The sequence below is a fragment of the Hemitrygon akajei genome, chromosome 8 (genome assembly GCF_048418815.1).
Source record: "Hemitrygon akajei chromosome 8, sHemAka1.3, whole genome shotgun sequence".
Lineage (NCBI taxonomy): Eukaryota > Metazoa > Chordata > Chondrichthyes > Myliobatiformes > Dasyatidae > Hemitrygon > Hemitrygon akajei.
In genome coordinates, this window is record NC_133131.1 from 78347036 (window position 1) to 78363373 (window position 16338).

The 16338-nt window shown below is 48.8% G+C and overlaps 1 protein-coding gene across 2 annotated transcripts in view; it reads right to left on the reverse strand.

The window, feature by feature from the left end:
• Window positions 1-6738, reverse strand: part of LOC140732008 (ras association domain-containing protein 8-like) — a 116851-nt gene extending 110113 nt beyond the window's left edge. For both annotated transcript variants that reach the window (XM_073054076.1, XM_073054075.1), the window contains exon 1: window positions 6373-6738. The gene's annotated coding sequence lies outside the window, so the exon portion shown is untranslated. The remainder of the gene's footprint in view (window positions 1-6372) is intronic.
• Window positions 6739-16338: the final 9600 nt, after the last annotated feature.

The window sequence follows — 16338 nt, forward strand, 5'->3', positions numbered from 1 at the left end:
GAAGCAGCCCGTAAATCAGTCTTTTATTATGCAGCTGCTGGAGGTAAACTGAGACAAGGGCCCTCACACCTGTCTCCGCGTCCACAGTCTGCAAAGGGGTGGATGACCCGTGGGGATGGAGATCCCAGGCAAGATGGCTAGGTGTGGATTACTTGCTGGTGGGAAGCCATTGTTCACATCACTGCTCCACCATCTCTATTCACATTAGATAAACTGAGAGCTCAAAAGAAAGATTGCAGACTTATCAATAGTCTTCAAAGTTCCACCACTTTTCACCTGCTACTGAAATTAATAGGTTTCAATAGGAAAAATCACTAAAAGTACGCATAGCCTACAATTCTTTACAAGGAACACAACATCTGCCATTTAACCATAAGTCCAAAAGATATAGGAGCAGAATTGGTCCATCTGGCCCATCGAGTCTGCTCCGTCATTTCATCATGCCCCGCTCTCCTGCCTTCTCCCCGTATCCCTTCATGTCCTGAATAATCAATAACCTACCTCGACCTTAAATATACCCAATGACTTGGCCCCTGCAGCTGCCAGTGACAACGTACTCCACAGACTCACCACTCACTGGCTAATCCTGCATGTGAATATGGTGAATTTCTTACATTACAACTTTTCTAAGACTTCACATTAGTTGTAATAAACTTGGGATATTCTGAGGTTCTCAGAATGAGAACCTCATCAATATGAGAACCTTGCGTATGAGGTTCCTCTGTAATCTTTATCTTTCTAAACGCTACAGAGCCTGAATTTTGTTGAGCGGAGAAGACAAATTGTTCATTAATTGTACAGGGTGGGTATTTCCGGAGAAACAAGCCTGTGATCACTTACTGGAACAGCTGTGAGATGTTGACTCCTTTTTTTACAGGCAACATAATATGTTTGAGTTTGCCAAATTAATGACATTAATTAGCGGATGGGGGAAGCAGTTAGGGTAAATATGGACCTGGCCTGTGAACTAACAATCACTTTGACCCTCTTCCCAATGTCCTGTGAAACTCTTCATTGGAGACAGTATACCAAAAGGCTTATTTCTGAGTTTCGCCTGCTTGTAGCTCTGACTGGTAGATCACTAACACGGTACTGTGCAAAAAGACTTAAGCACACACATATAACTAAGACCTTTGCAAAGTACTGTATTTGTCAACATAGGGTGCAGAGCAAGTATGTAAATTTGAATGTTGGGAATGGTGAGGGTGGAGCACTGTGGGAGGGTGGGGTGGATTTGGGACAGGTGGCAAAGAAGGACTGCCAGGGGCAGAAATTGATGTGGGTGCAGACACATCCAGCCCTGAGTTGTCAGGCAAGGTCATTTGATTCCAAACAATTGGTTTATTGATCATTACAGAATGTCTCTCTGGTACTTCCCACTCCCTCCCCTCTCCTTTCCCCTTTTCCCCCCAACCATGATTCCCCCCTCCCTTACTTTTCTATCAAGAGTTAGGCTTGGTTCCTCATGACTTATCTCCCTTTGATCCCACCCTCAAGCTAACACTTCTACCACCCCAAATGTCCTCCCTTACCCCGGTCATTCAGCACATGGGCAACGGTTCAGAGCTGCCTCACGGGAGTGAAAAGATCTCTGTTCAAAGAGTAGCCCTGCCTCTGCCACTCCCCACAAATTCAGGGCATAATCCTGTGTGCTCGCTCAAGTTCCTGAAGCCGCGTTTGTTTTGTACTCAAAGTGCGGCCATTTCTCGCCAAACACAGCAGTCAATAAGGAGAAAGATGTTCTGCCACGATTCCTGGTCCTTCACCTGTCTGACCTTTACTGCAATGTCTGCTGGCCATTCAACTTTAGATTTGTTTAATTAAGTGTCCTTGACGCGAAACATTAACAGATACTGCCTAGCATGCTAAGTGTTTCTAGCACTTTCTGTTTTTATTTCACATATACAAAGTTTGCATCATTTTCATTTGATTGTTGTGTCATTTCGGCAGGAACAGTATATTGGCTGGGAACAAATAATTGTTTTCTGGAGCTGTCTGACCCCAAGGACATTTCATTCCCTCCAAACGTCCCTTCCTTCGGCCCAATCAAATATGGGTATCTTCTCCCTGGCTCCAAGTTCATCTGGAGCAGATGGTCATGGTCTGAAGGGCTTAAACTTTAATCTGACCCCACCATTGGTTAAGCTACAGTACAGGATGAGCTGCTTCAGGGAGGACCTCCCAGCAGAGTGAGATGTGATTTGGAAAGCGGCAAGAAATCCAGTTGGAGGACACTGCAAATGATGACAAGCAGGCATGGCTGGTGTGTAAACCTGGAAATGTGAGCCCATCTCTCCTGAAAGGCTCTTTGGAGAGCAAAGAGGGGCTGACCCAAACACGATATTGACTGGTTTTATCAGAACGTAAGCAAAGCAAAGGAAGCTGCTCACTCCCTTATTCCTGTCCGACATTCACGGCTGGTCTCTGACCTCCGCACCACTTCCCTGCAGTAACCTCGAATCTTTCCTTTCCCTCAATATCTGAAAGAAAAAGCCAATCAACCTTTCCTCTGGATGAACTCAATCTCTGAGCCTTCACATTCCCCTTGGGAAGAGATTGACTATCCTCTGGGTAAAGAAATTTCTCCTCATCTCAGTCTGAGTAGCCAATCCATTATTTTCAGACAACCAGGCCCAACCTCCATTATGCTTCCTCATGTAACTAAATTTTAACTCCCTCCTCTGGATTTAGATGACCTTCATTGTTTCAGCCTTGAAGCCTACTGTGACACTTCTTCCAACAGATATAGGCAATTTTTCCAGGAAAATTCACTGTCTCAGGGTAAAATTACCATTCTTATGGCTGTGACTAAATCCCGAGATTTTCTACACATCAACACTGCAGAAGAAATGCAACATTTCAGGAATATGGCTCACTGCCAGCTTCTGTACAGGATTTACAGATGGACAATATATCTTGAGCCACAGGGTAATATCCTGATCCCCAAAACTGAATTAAAATAGAGGGCGGAGGCAAACTTGACATAAACCCACACAATACAGAGAGGTACCCCTGTGTAAACACACACAGTACAGAGAGATACCCCTGTGTAAACACACACAGTACTGTGAGAGACCCCTGTGTAAACACACACAGTACAGTGAGATACCCCTGTGTAAACACACACAGTAGTGAGAGAACCCTGTGTAAACACACACAGTACAGAGAGAGACCCCTGTGTAAACACACACAGAACAGTGAGAGACCACTGTGTAAACAAATACAGAACAGAGAGATACCCCTGTGTAAACACACACAGTACAGTGAGAGATCCCTGTGTAAACACACACAGTACAGAGAGATCCTCCTGTGTAAACACACACAGTACAGTGAGAGAACCCTGTGTAAACACACACAGTACAGAGAGAGACCCCTGTGTAAACACACACAGAACAGTGAGAGACCACTGTGTAAACAAATACAGAACAGAGAGATACCCCTGTGTAAACACACACAGTACAGTGAGAGATCCCTATGTAAACACACACAGTACAGTGAGAGACCCCTGTGTAAACACACACAGAACAGTGAGAGACCACTGTGTAAACAAATACAGAACAGAGAGATACCCCTGTGTAAACACACACAGTACAGTGAGAGATCCCTATGTAAACACACACAGTACAGTGAGAGACCCCTGTGTAAACACACACAGTACAGTGAGAGACCACTGTGTAAACACACAGAACAGAGAGAGACCCCTGTGTAAACACACAGAACAGAGACCCCTGTGTAAACACACACTGTACAGTGAGATACCCCTGTGTAAGCACACACAGTACAGTGAGAGACCTCTGTGTAAACACACACAGAACAGAGATACCCCTGTGTAAACACACACAGTAGAGAGATACCCCTGTGTATACACACACAGTACAAAGAGATACCCCTGTGTAAACACACACAGTACAGAGAGAGACCCCTGTGTAAACACGCACAGTACAGTGAGAGACCCCTGTGTAAACACACACAGAACAGAGAGATACCCCTGTGTAAACACACATAGTACAGAGATACCCCTGTGTAAACACACACAGTACAGTGAGAGAACCCTGTGTAAACACTCACAATACAGTGAGAGAACCCTGTGTAAACACACACAGTACAGAGAGATACCCCTGTGTAAACACACACAGTAAAGAGAGATATCCCTGTGTAAACACACACAGTACAGTGAGAGACCCCTGTGTAAACACACACAGAACAGTGAGAGACCACTGTGTAAACACACAGAACAGAGAGACCCCTGTGTAAACACACACTGTACAGTGAGATACCCCTGTGTAAACACACACAGAACAGAGAGAGACCCCTGTGTAAACACACACAGTACAGAGATACCCCTGTGTATACACACACAGAACAGAGAGATACCCCTGTGTAAACACACACAGTACAGAGAGATACCCCTGTGTAAACACTCACAGTACAGTGAGATACCCCTGTGTAAACACACACAGAACAGAGAGATATCCCTGTGTAAACACTCACAGTACAGTGAGAGAACCCTGTGTAAACACACACAGTACAGAGAGAGACCCCTGTGTAAACACACACAGTACAGAGAGATACCCCTGTGTAAACACACACAGTACAGTGAGATACCCCTGTGTATACACACACAGAACAGAGAGATACCCCTGTGTAAACACACACAGTACAGTGAGAGACCCCTGTGTAAACACACACAGTACAGTGAGAGACCCCTGTGTAAACACACACAGAACAGAGACCCCTGTGTATACACACACAGTACAGTGAGATACCCCTGTGTATACACACACAGAACAGAGAGATACCCCTGTGTAAACACACACAGTACAGTGAGATACCCCTATGTAAACACACACAGTACAGTGAGAGACCCCTGTGTAAACACACACAGAACAGAGACCCCTGTGTATACACACACAGTACAGTGAGAGACCCCTGTGTATACACACAGTAGTGAGTACCCCTGTGTAAACACACACAGTACAGAGAGACCCCTGTGTAAACACACACAGAACAGAGAGATACCCCTGTGTAAACACACACACTACAGTGAGAGACCCCTGTGTAAACACACACAGAACAGAGAGATACCCCTGTGTAAACACACACAGTACAGTGAGAGACCCCTGTGTATACACGCACAGTAGTGAGATACCCCTGTGTAAACACACACACTACAGTGAGAGACCCCTGTGTAAACACACACAGAACAGAGAGATACCCCTGTGTAAACACACACAGTACAGTGAGAGACCCCTGTGTATACACGCACAGTAGTGAGATACCCCTGTGTAAACACACACAGTACAGAGATACCCCTGTGTATACACACACAGTACAGAGATACCCCTGTGTAAACACACACAGAACAGTGAGAGACCCCTGTGTAAACACACACAGAACAGAGAGATACCCCTGTTTAAACACACACAATACAGAGATACCCCTGTGTAAACACACACATACAGTGAGTCCCCTGTGTAAACACACACAGAACAGAGAGTTACTCCTGTGTAAACACACACACAGAATAGAGAGATACCCCTATGCCCACAGCCTAAAGGCAGAGAAATTGCTTCATTTGGTTTTCCCCTTTATTGTTTGTTAAGGAGGGCACATAAATAAAGTTCAGATGGACCTTCCCACTTAAACCAATCATCTGATATTCACTTTATTCTTAAATAGACAATCCCACAAGCACCAACCCCTTTTCCTCTGTTTGAGGTGAACCATTCTTCACCCTGCATCCCAATGGAGCAGTGTGTGATTCAGTCTGTGCTCCTCTACCTCCCGACTATGTGCAGCATTCACTCTGCCTCCTCCCACTTCTCACTCAGCCTGTGCTTCCCATTAAACCTACGTTGCGTTCAGCTTGTGTCTCACCGTGTTCTTGTTGCAGTTCACGTCGACAGTCCAGTCAGCAAGATCACGTGTCACACGTAAAATACTGGAGGAACTCAATAGGTCAGGCGGTATCTATGAAAATGAATAAACAGTTGACACTTCAGGCCGAGACCTTCTCCCAGTCCTGAAAAGTTGACTATTTTTTCATTTGCATAGATGCTATCTGACCTGAGTTCCTCCAGCTTTATCTGTGTGTTAACTTCGGGTTTGCAGCATCTGCAGAATTTCTCATGTTTATCATACATGTCGCTGCAACTCCAACAGCTCCTTTACAACCTTGTTAAGCACTTTACAAGAAAATTAAATCTTAAACATTTTGCAGTGATCCAAATATTGGCAATATTTTCAGATGTACAATGATAAGTGCCTTTCCAGTCGGGAGTCTGAAATCCCATTCGGCCCGAACCTTGTAAATCAATGGGATGTTTTTTAGCAAGAACAGATTTGTTAGAATGACATGCTGTCTGTACTTACCCGGCGTGCTGGGAGTCCCAGGAGAGTCCTCTTCACTGTGTTAGGCTATCCAGCCAGTGAACTGACAGGGCTCCACTTGAAGGTCCTTCTCTGTGTGACTGCAGCGTGGCAGAACTGTTCCACACTGACTGCTACCATGTACCCTTGATGCAGCAGAGAGAATCCTAGGCTGCAGTCATGAGCAGCCTCCTCATTCATTTAAGAGCGACCACTATCGCCTCAGCTCTCCCTGCTCTGTGCAGCAATGTGGCTCCTATGGAGCTGACATTTAGCGAAGAGAGAACTATCTGAACTAAATGCCTGTTGTGTCTGCGACTGGGGCTGAGGTTGGTTTGCTGGCTCAAAGCCAATTGCACGCATACAATCCAGTGACAGTAGTGGGTTGGCCCGCGAGAGTAATTAGCAGAAATTACAGATTGAGAGCACTTCCTTCTGCAGCCTAAACAGGAATAAACGGCCTTAACCCATTAAGTACTCTGACTGTGCTTTATCAGTAAAATGAGGTGGACAATCTAATTGCATTCATTAACCCTTTCTATGCTGAACCATTCGCCCACACTGTAGGAAGATTAAAGATGCCTTCTCGGGATAGATGTGAGCCTGATTTAGGGGCCTGGGACCAAGGAGAATAAGGGGTAGAGCTCTTCAGGACTGACATGAGCAATTTCTTCATGTTGAAGGTGGTGAATCTTTGGAAGCCTCCATGAGCTCACTTGTTGTATCAGTTCTACAGTTCGATAAGCTTCTGGAAATTAGGGGAACCAGAAATTGGAATTATTATAGAAAGAAGGAGTAGATCTGGCGAGAGCATCCTGCAACGAGTCACCAGGCTCCAGCGCCATTCCGCTGAACGGATGTGTGGAGAACAACAAAAATGGTAAAAATCAAAATTAAAAATGGAGACGTTGAATATCAAAAAACAAACAGAACATGCATGAATACTCCCCAATGCCATTAGGCTTTACAATTCTACCGCCAGGACTTAAGAACTTTTAAAAAGCTATTATTAATGCTTTTTGAGATAGTGATTTAGATGCATATTGTAGCGGTGTGCTACGCGCAGCGCTGAAATTACGACACGGAGTCGGTAAACTGCAACCACGGAAAAAGTTTATTTTACAAACACAGTCTTGCTTAAAAGCCTGTCTCCCCCCACTCGAAACTTGGAGAGGCACGTAACTGAAACTCCCTGAGGCTATGTATCTTTGTCTCTGGCTCTGGCTAATTGTCAGCCGGTTCGAGTGTGCTAGTAATTGGGTCGCCACATAACCCCCCCCAGAACCGGCGGTACACCCCCCAATGTCCACAGTCTGGGCCGGGCCCTGTTTGGGAGGTCGGCCTCTGCGCCGCGGTGCCGGAAACTCGACCGGTTGCGCCAAGTCCACGTGGGCCGGTTTGAGTCGGTCCACCGTGAAAACCTCCTCTCTCCCCCCAACGTCCAGCACGAACGTGGACCCGTCGTTTCTGATCACCGTAAACGGCCCCTCGTAGGGCCGTTGCAGCGGTGGCCGATGCCCGCCCCGGCGTACAAACACAAACTTACAGTTCTGCAGATCTTTGGGTACGCAGGTCGGGTGCTGCCCATGCTGCGAAGTGGGCATGGGGGCCAGGGCACCGAGTCTCTCGCGTAGTCTGCCCAGGACCGCTGCGGGTTCTTCCTCTCACCCCCTTGGGGTTGGTATGAACTCCCCAGGAACGACCAGGGGCGCGCCGTACACCAACTCGGCCGACGAAGCGTGCAGATCGTCTTTGGGCGCCGTGCGGACGCCGAGCAGGACCCAGGGAAGCTCGTCCGCCCAGTTAGCTCCTCGCAGGCGGGCCATGAGAGCCGACTTCAGGTGGCGGTGGAAACGCTCCACCAGTCCGTTCGACTGTGGGTGGTAGGCAGTGGTGTGGTGCAGCTGAGTCCCCAACAGGTTGGCCATCGCTGACCAGAGGCTGGAGGTGAACTGGGCGCCTCTGTCGGAGGTAATGTGGGCCGGGACACCAAAGCGGGACACCCAGGTGGCGATCAGCGCCCGGGCGCAAGATTCGGAGGTGGTGTCGGTGAGCGGGACCGCCTCTGGCCATCTTGTGAACCTGTCCACGATAGTCAGGAGGTGCCGCGCCCCGCGTGACACAGGCAGGGGGCCCACGATATCCACATGAATGTGGTCGAAACGCCGGTGGGTGGGGTGGAACTGCTGCGGCGGGGCCTTGGTGTGTCGCTGCACCTTGGCCGTCTGGCAGTGCAGGCACGTTCTGGCCCAGTCACGGACCTGCTTGCGGAGTCCGTGCCAAACGAACCTGCTGGAGACCATCCGGACGGTAGTGCGGATGGAGGGGTGGGCCAAGTTATGAATGGAGTCGAACACGCGTCGTCGCCAAGGTGCCGGGACGACGGGACGGGGCTGGCCGGTGGCGACGTCACAGAGTAGGGTCCTCTCACCTGGGCCTACGGGGAGGTCCTGGAGCTGCAAACCGGAGACTGCGGTCCGGTAACTCGGGATCTCCTCATCTGCCAGCTGTGCCTCTGCCAGCGCCTCAAAGTCTACCCCTTGGGAAAGGGCGTGAATGTTAGGACGAGAGAGCGCATCCGCCACGACATTGTCCTTACCCGAGACGTGCCGGACGTCCGTCGTGTATTCAGAGATGTAGGACAGATGGCGCTGCTGGCGGGACGACCAGGGATCGGACACCTTTGTGAATGTAAAGGTAAGCGGTTTGTGGTCCGTGAACGCGGTGAAGGGCCTACCTTCTAAGAAGTACCTGAAATGCCGGATTGCCAGGTATAGCGCCAACAGCTCCCGGTCGAAAGCACTGTACTTGAGCTCGGGTGGCCGCAGGTGTTTGCTGAAAAACGCCAGGGGTTGCCAGCGGCCCGCGATGAGCTGCTCCAGTACCCCACCGACTGCCGTGTTAGAGGCGTCCACCGTGAGGGCGGTAGGGACGTCCATTCTGGGGTGCACTAGCATCGTGGCATTCGCCAAGGCATCCTTCGTTTGAATGAAAGCGGCGGCGGACACCTCGTCCCAGGTGATGTCCTTGCCCGGACCGGACAGCAAGGCGAACAGGGTCGCATGATCCGGGCAGCTGAAGGGAGGAAGCGGTGGTAGAAATTGACCATACCTACGAATTCCTGCAGGCCTTTGACCGTGGTGGGCCGGGGGAAATGACGGACCGCATCCACCTTAGCGGGCAGAGGGGTTGCCCCGTCTTTAGTAATCCTGTGGCCCAGGAAGTCAATGGTGTCGAGCCCGAACTGGCATTTGGCCAGGTTGATCGTTAGACCGTAGTCACTCAGCCGGGCAAAGAGCTGTCGGAGGTGGGACAGATGCTCCTGACGACTGCTGCTGGCTATGAGGATGTCGTCCAAATAGATGAATGCGAAGTCCAGGTCGCGTCCCACCGCGTCCATCAACCGCTGGAACGTCTGTGCGGCATTCTTCAGGCCGAACGGCATGCGGAGGAACTCGAAAAGGCCGAACGGGGTGATGAGAGCCGTTTTGGGGATGTCGTCTGGATGCATCGGGATTTGATGGTATCCGCGGATTAGGTCTACCTTGGAGAAGATCCGCGCGCCGTGCAGGTTGGCTGCAAAGTCCTGAATGTGCGGCACAGGGTAGCGGTCCGGTGTTGTAGCCTCGTTCAGCCTGCGGTAGTCGCCGCACGGTCTCCAGCCCCCTGTCGCCTTGGGCACCATGTGCAGGGGAGAGGCCCATGGGCTGTCAGACCGCCGTATGATCCCCAATTCCTCCATCCGTGTAAACTCCTCCTTCGCCAGTCGGAGCTTGTCCGGGGGAAGCCGCCGAGCACGGGCATGGAGGGGTGGTCCCTGGGTCAGGATGTGGTGCTGTACACCGTGTCGGGGCATGGCTGCCGTGAACTGTGGTGCCAGAACCGATGGGAAATCCGCCAGGACCCTGGTGAAGTCGTTGCCGGACAGCGTGATGGAGCCGAGGTGAGGGGCTGGCAACTGGGCTGCACCCAGGGGGAATGTCTGAAAGGTCTCGGCGTGAACCAGTCTCTTCCTGGGCAGGTCGACCAGTAGGCTGTGAGCCCGCAAGAAATCCGCACCCAGAAGCGGTTGGGCTACGGCGGCCAGTGTGAAGTCCCACGTAAACTTGCTGGAGTCGAGCCGTAGCTGCACCGGACGGGTGCCATAAGTCCTTATTGTGCTGCCGTTCGCGGCCCGTAGGGGGGGACCCGGCGCCCTGCTGCGGGTGTCGTAACTTGTCGGAGGTAAGACGCTGATCTCGGCACCGGTGTCGACCAAAAACTGACGTCCTGACCTGCTGTCCCACACATACAGGAGGCTATCCCGATGGCCAGCCGCCGTAGCCATCAGCGACGGCTGGCCCTGGCGTTTCCCGTGGAATTGGCAGGGCGGGCGACAGCGGCGGGCATCTGCGCCCCACCGCTGGTGGTAGAAACACCAGTGTTCATTGGGCTCCACAACCCGGCCTCTGGGTTTAACGGGCTCTGCGGCCGGGCCTGGACTGGTTTGCTGCTGGGATGGCCTGGTGATCTGTGCGATGGACATCCCACTCACCTTCTTGGCGTTCCACAGCGCGTCCGCCCGGGCTGCCACCTTCCGGGGGTCGCTGAAATCCGCGTCGGACAGCAGCAGGCGTATGTCCTTGGGCAGCTGCTCCAGGAATGCCTGCTCAAACATGAGGCAGGGCGTGTGTCCGTCGGCCAGAGACAACATCTCATTCATCAAAGCTGATGGAGGCCTGTCTCCCAAGCCATCCAGGTGCAGTAAGCGGGCAGCTCGCTCGCGGCGGGAGAGCCCGAAAGTCCTTATGAGCAGGGCTTTGAATTCCGTGTACTTGCCGTCTGCCGGGGGAGACTGTACAAACTCTGCGACCTGGGCCGCTGTGTCCTGGTCGAGGGAGCTCACCACGTAGTAGTAACGGGTGTCCTCTGAGGTTATTTGCCGAACATGGAATTGGGCTTCTGCTTGCTGAAACCATAGGTGAGGTTGTAGCGTCCAGAAGCTTGGCAGCTTCAAGGAAACCGCGTTAACAAACGCAGCGTCTGCCATCTCCGGTCCAAAAAAACGGTTGGACCGTCGGGGTCACCAATGTAGCGGTGTGCTACGCGCAGCGCTGAAATTACGACACGGAGTCGGTAAACTGCAACCACGGAAAAAGTTTATTTCACAAACACAGTCTTGCTTAAAAGCCTGTCTCCCCCCACTCGAAACTTGGAGAGGCACGTAACTGAAACTCCCTGAGGCTATGTATCTTTGTCTCTGGCTCTGGCTAATTGTCAGCCGGTTCGAGTGTGCTAGTAATTGGGTCGCCACAATATCATATTTTTTTACTGAGTTAAGTATTGTATGTAATTAGTTTTGCTACAACAAGTGTATGGGACATTGGAAAAAAGTTGAATTTCCCCATGGGGATGAATAAAGTATCTATCTATCTATCTATCTATCTATCTATCTATCTATCTATCTGAAGTGCTGGTGGAGGCTTTTCAACCGGAAGCATCCATTGACTCTGTTTCTCTTCCACAGATGAACACTGTCGTGCTGAGTGTTTCCAGCACTTATGGATTTCATTGCAAGGGAGTGTGATATTGACAGAGATCAGCCCCCATCTTGCTAAATAGCAAAGCAGGTTTGTAGGGCCAGATGAATTACTCCTGCTTCTGTGTCTTAAGTTATGTGAACCGAGGAGTGGCCACGGGATTGCTTTGAGTCGGTCAAGGACATGTTCAGGGACTTGTCAGAAGATCTGAACGAGTACGCCATGATGTTACGGACTTTATATCATTCAGTGTTCCTCAACGAGAAGCCCTGGATGAAGAAAGAGGGCCAGATCAGTGGTGTCCAGCTCTGGCAACCAAGTAAAATACGAGAGGTCCAGGTACGATCGCCAGAAAGCCATCTCACATATGAAGTGGCAATTCCGGATCAAGCTTGAATCACCAAAGCTGTGGCAGAGTTTAAAATCTAATATCTCCTACAGTGATACCAAGTGACATTGTGACAACCTGGTTTCAGCTCAATACCTTTTATGCTTGCTTAACCATCAAAACACGGAGGCGCCTTCACAAACTCCGACAGCCCAACCCCCAGCGACCCTATGATTGCAGTCTCTGTGGCTGACATGAGAGCATCTTTTAGGATGGTGAACCCACGGAGAGCATCTGGCCCAGACGGGGTACCTGCCGAATATTGAAGACCTGTGCTAATCGACTGCTGGAGTGTTTATTGATGTCTTTAACCCCTCGCTGTGGTAGCCTGAGGTATCCACCTGCTTCAAGCAGGCTTCAATTGTACCGGTGCCCCAAAACAACGTGGTAACCTGCCTCAATGACTATCATCCAGCAGCACTTACATCAGCGATGATGTAAGTTCTGAGAGGTTGGTCATGAAGCATATCAACGCCTACCTAAGGACCAACTTAGATCCACTCCAATTTGCCTACTGTCCCAACAGGTCGACAGCAGATGCCATTTTATTGGCTCTTCGCTCAGCCCTGGAACACCTGGATAGTGAAGATGCACACATCAGGATGCTCTTCAATGACTACAGCTCGGCATTCAGCACTATCGTAACCTCGAAACTGATCGATAAGCTCCAAGATCCCCATGGGGATGAATAAAGTATCTATCTATCTATCTATCTAAGATCTAGGCCTCAGTACCTGCTTTTGGATGGTCAATTTCCTCATTTGCAGACTCCAGTCAGCTCAGAATGGCAACAATGTCTCCTCCATGATCTCCGTCAGCACGGGTGCACCACAGGGCTGTGTGCTTGGCCCCCTGCTCTGCTCACTTTACACTTACGACTGTCAGGCTATGTACAGTTCCAATGCCGTATTTAAGTTTGCAGATGACAGCACTGTTGCTAACAGAATCAAAGGTGGTGATGAATCAGCATATAGGAGGGAGATTAAAAATCTGGCTGAGTGGTGCCACAACAGCCTCTTACTCAGCGTCAGCAAGATTAAGGAGCTGCTTGTTGACTACAGGTGGAGGAAACCAGAAGTCCGTGAGCCAGTCCTCATCGGGGGTTCAGAGGTGGAATAGAGAAGCAACTTAAAAATCCTCAGCATTATCATTTCAGGGGGATCTATTCTGGGTCCAGCACACAACTGCCATTGCAAAGTGCTACAGCCACACCTCTACTTTCTCAGCTGTTAGTGAAGGTTTGGCATGTCACATAGAACTTTGACAAACTTCTGTAGATGCGCAGCGGAGACTGGTTGAATCACAGTCTGGTATGGAAATACCAATGCCCTTGAACATGGAAACAGCCCAGTCCATCACGGGTAAAGCTTCCCCACCATTGAGCACATCATCCAGTGTGGCTGCAGGAAGGCAGCATCCATCATCAGGGACCCCCCATTCAGGCCATGCTCGCTTCTCGCTGCTACCATCAGGAAGGAGATATAGGAACCTCAGGTCCCACACCACCAGGTTCAGGTACAGTTATTATCCCTCAACCATCAAGCTCCTGAACCAGCATGGATAACTTCACTCACCCCAAGACTGAACTGATTCCACAACCTATGGACTCACTCTCAAGGCCTATTCATTTCATATTCTCAATATTTATTGCTTATTTTGTTATTACTTTGCTTTTTCTTTTTGCATTTTCACTTTGTTGTTTTTGCACACTGGTTGTTAGTCTGTCGTTGAATGTGGTTTTTCATTAATTCTATTGTGTTTCTTTGTACTTACTGTGAATGCCTGCAAGAAGATGAATCTGGGGGTAGTATGTGGTGACCTGCATGTACTTTGATAGTAAATTTTCTTGAATCCTAAACTTATGCGCATTGGAAAAGCTTACAATTAATTTTAATAGAACCCGATCCACCTATTTCACGAGATAGCTGGTTTATTATGCCGCACTTTGTAGGTAATAAAAAATTCACATCTGATCCAGGAGCTCAAGGCACACTCCAAAGATTGAAGCACAAAATGTAGACTGGCAGTCCAGTACAGCCCAAAGACTTCAGCTATTATCCTGGCCAGTACCATTGAAATAGACTGGTCATTATTTCATTACTGTTTCTCGGAACTCGCCGTGGGGAAATCAGCTACTGCATTTACTTCATAGGAAGTCCCTCAGAATTGAGGATGCAGTCTGCATCTGCTGTTTCCCTTGTTTTTCTATTTTATTTCCTCTCCTGTTTTGGGGGTTCTAATGAAAGTGATGACTCTTCCACAGTTGGAGCAGGAGGTCCTTAATGGGACAGTTGGTTGGCTGGTTTGTGATGTGTTTCGTTTCTTCTGTTGCGTCTGTGTGCCCCCAACACATGACCTCAAGGTCTACGATCATCACAGCTACCTTCAGTAATAGACTGCGCTGCTCTGAAGAGTGCTACATGAGGTCACTCTTACACTCGGGCATTAGGCTCTATAATGAGTCAACCTATAGCTGTTAGACTGGTTAAGATAACTTATTTTTTGTTTATTCTTCTTACTTCTCATCTAATATTTATATCTGTGAACTTGTAATGTTACTGTGACACTGTAATTTCTCTTTGGGATCAATAAAGTATTTATCTATCTATCTTCTTCTCCACTCTGAATGGTTATGGGTCTGCTGTTCTGGTCAATGCTTCCTTCAGGAAGGACCGGGCAACGCTGGAGAGGGTACAGTGAAGATTCATCAGGATTTTGCCTGGTGTTTCAGTAATGAGGAGAGATTGGAAATCACGGGTCTGATTTCCCTGGACATAAAGAAGAGAAGAACAGGCTATGGTTGAGGTATATAAAATCATGAGAGGTGCAGAATGTGGAATGGAAAAGGAGAGAACCAAAAGGAGGGGGAGATTGCCAGAGACGTGGGAGAAATCGATGTTCATGCAGTCAAGTTCCAGAGTACTCATGGAAAAAGAGATCTTATTCTGTCTGGGTGGTCTCCAACCTGGCAAAATTTTGACTGTTTATTCCTCCCCTTAGACACTGCCTGACCTGCTGAATTTTTCCAGCACATTGCATGCGTTACTCAAGATCACCAACATCTCCTGCGTTAACGATAACAATATGGTCTGTTCTGTGCTGTCTTCGATCTGTTTAAGCACAGATTGATATTTCTTCAATTTGGCATTAACGTCAGTGGAAGATCACTATTGCTGTATGAGGAAAAAAAGCTCAACAAACATTAACACCCATAGAAATATTTTCCATGGACTGGAATGGGGGATGTAAACCACAGCTATTGAAATGCTAAATATTTCAACGACCTTCTTTAATATGAATCATGAATTTGCATCTGAATAGGTGTAAATGATGCAATTAACCTTCTTGCACAGCTTCCGGTATCTCATTGTGGTGAGGTGGAAGGTTGTGGGTGCTTGCAGATATCTGGTCTCTTTGAGTCAGAACTATTAAACACATGACAATTCACAGCCTGGTTCTGATGTCCTTGCGAGATTCACAGGGTCATACTCAGCACAAAAAGTAGGCCCAATCTAACTGCATATTGAAATCCCCCATGATTATCAACAACATTGCTCTTTTGACTTGCCTTTTCTATCTCCCATTGTAATTTCTAACCCACATCCTGGCTACTATTCAGAGGCCTACATATAAGTCTTCTTACACTTGCAGTCTCTTACCTCAACCCACAACCTTGCAGTGTCTTACCTCAACCTACATCTTCCAATCCCATGTCACCTCTTTCTAAGGATTTGATTTCATTTTTTTCCAGTAGAGCACCCCACCTCCTCTGCCTACCTGCCTGTCCTTTCATTACAGTGTGTATCCTTGGATGTTACGCTCCCAACTGTGATCTTCTTTCGGCCACAATTCAGCGAAGCCCACAACATCATACCTTGCCAATCAGTAACTGCGCAACAGGATCATCTACCTTATTCCGTAAACTGCATGCACTCAAACGTAACACTTTCAGTCCTGTATTGATCACCCTTTTGATTCCCCACCTCCGTTACACTTTAACTCATCCCACTGACTGAAATTTTGCCCTATCATCTGCCTGTCCTTCCTCACAGTCTCACTACA